The sequence below is a fragment of the Temnothorax longispinosus genome, chromosome 6, assembly GCF_030848805.1.
Source record: "Temnothorax longispinosus isolate EJ_2023e chromosome 6, Tlon_JGU_v1, whole genome shotgun sequence".
In the NCBI taxonomy this organism is placed as follows: Eukaryota; Metazoa; Arthropoda; class Insecta; order Hymenoptera; family Formicidae; genus Temnothorax; species Temnothorax longispinosus.
In genome coordinates this window covers 15,959,218-15,961,857 of record NC_092363.1, presented here as the reverse complement: position 1 = coordinate 15,961,857, position 2,640 = coordinate 15,959,218, and positions in this window count along the sequence as shown.

The window sequence follows — 2,640 nt, the reverse complement described above, 5'->3', positions numbered from 1 at the left end:
CAATTATTTTATAATTAAAATATACAGTCAGCGATCATAAAGTAACGAAGTATTTTTTATTTTTCTAATACATTTTAATACGAAATATTAAATAATATAAATTAGAAACATTTAAAAAACATTCCTTTTTTCCTTGGATAAGTTCTAGATGTACCTATACTGAGATATAATGCACATAAATACGAGGTTTTATATAACAAGTTGCCGCAATCTTTTGCGTGTTATAGAATACAATGATTGGCTCAGTGATACGCTCAACGCGCGTACCGTATGTCTAACATGAGCAAGTGGGTAGAAATTAAACGATCTTTTCAAATTCGTAGGCTTGTATATTACTTGGCTCACTCAGCCAGCATTGAAACAACCCTCGCCTGGGGAAGCTACTCCCGACGTTTAATTACGCGTCCCTCCGTGAAGCGACGAAGGCTCCCTTTCATTAAGGCAATAATTTTAATAATTTTTATCTTTCTGTATAATCTGCCTAATTAAAATTACGCTTTGATCGCGCCGCAGTGCCCGCCCCTACTTAATACCGTTTCCCCGACGGCATTTTGCACCGTCTGCCGTCTTAATATATGGTATCATTCAGAGAGTCCTTATCTTTCCCCGTGATACCAAATCTATGAAGTATTATACTTAAATTTAATATACATTAATATAAATTGCTTTTCGATTATTATAAATAATTTTGGATTGTAAGAGTTAAGGAAAATAAAATTAAAAAGGAGCGTAATATCTTTTCAAAGTAAAACCAGAAATCCATGGAAAGTGAAGAGAGCATCGTATCGAACCGAGTATCTTTTAGAAAACTACGAGGTTTACGTTATCAGAGCGTGTTCCTTTAACGCTTTTCGTTTCAACCAACACTTTTGAAAACTTCCCAACCCGCTCGTCCCTTCTCATTCATTTTGCTTTTCTCAGCTCTTTTCGCTAGCTGGCCGTCTACGCAAAAAGATCCAAAGGGCTGGAGGTTGTTTAGGTAGATCTGGAAAAGTGGTGAGAGAGAGAGAGAGGGTGGAAGGGAGGGAAGGAGGAGGAGGAAGAAGAAACACGAGAGAAAGGGAAAGAAAGATAGATCGATTCGCAGAGGAAAAGGAGGCACGTATTCAAATGTTGATGAAATTGACCAGACGCACTTTGATCTGGCCTCTTCAAATATTCGCCAAGAGATTGGAGTGAACATCTGAGGAGAGCGAGAATTATCTTTGCCGGTTGGAGAAAAAGGAAATCTGACGAGCACGCTTCACTGCGCATGCATCATCCAAATTATTCGCTCGCGATCACTGATTACTGCGTGCGTGAATTTTTACGCCGAGACTAAAGCAATTTTAAATTAAAGTATAACATATACCGTAATTAAAAAAGGTATTACATAATCAGGTATCTCCATAATTCAATGATTGACTTATGACAGTTAAATTTATTTTATGCAAATAGGAAATAAGTGCTATTTTTCTTTTTCTTTCTTATTAAACTAAAGAAGTTAGGCGCACGCGCACGCACACACACACACACACACACACACCACGAACTATAGGTACAACCAAGTATTTCCCATCGTAATAAACGAGCCGTCGTTTTTCCGAGCAACGGAAGTCGCAGAGTTTCTACAAGTTTGCACATGTCGGTGTGTAGCATTTGTTCCTCGTTCAACTGAGCGGGCTGCGCATTAGTGTGCTTTATGTGAGGAACGGCTGCCGCGAAACGAAGGTAGGGCATGCACCCTCCGTTGGATTTAATATTTAAAAGCGCATCTGAAATATGTCGATTCTGGCACCATAAACACGAGGGCACCCTGCACCGACTCGCCTTTTAGTCGCTCGGAGTGTCTCGCATGATTTATTCGTCGCGTTACTACCCGGACTGTGAGGTTTACCCGAGACGGAATTTGCATTCTCACGTACATCCTCAGTCAGTGAACTATTTAAACGAGCGGTTCGGCAGGCTTTGAAATCATTTCAGCAGCGAATTATTTGCACTCAAAAATGTAATGATTTTCTTTCCTACCAGCAAAAATTTTCTGTAGTTAGATTCTCAATGCTTTTCTTCTGATGTTTTAGTTATGAAAATAATTTTTTACTATTGAGCGATTTTTTTATAGTTACAAACGAAAGAATCATTTCACGTTACCGATAGCTAACGCTCTCTCAGATATCTCATCAGAGTTGTACGTAACTAGAAACTAATTTTATAACCGGTATTACGGTCGCGAAGGGCATGTACCTAGAAATTCCTCGGCAGACTGCAGGGTCCAATAAGAACTCCCTCATCTCCTTCGAAAGTTATGCGCAACGTTTGGCGTACCCTACAACACTGTAAATCCCCACGTAATGTACACACATGAGACGCGACCCACCCCTAGGTAGCATTGTAGCCTTTGCAGCCCTCTCCACGGTGGCACCATCGACTCCCTTAAACGCGAATTTGATATTCGTAAATCTGCCGGCCGGTCTCCATAAATCAAAACTACCCTCCCTTGGTCTGGTCCGCGGAGAGAGATCCACGCGGTGATGAGAGAGGAGAAGCAAAGTACCCTCTTGGTAGAGTCTGCAACATCCGCTCGACATCTTTCGTTCTCTTAAAAATTGATTTCTTGCGCGCGCTTTGATGCCGCGCGGGAACCTGGAATTCTTTTAGACG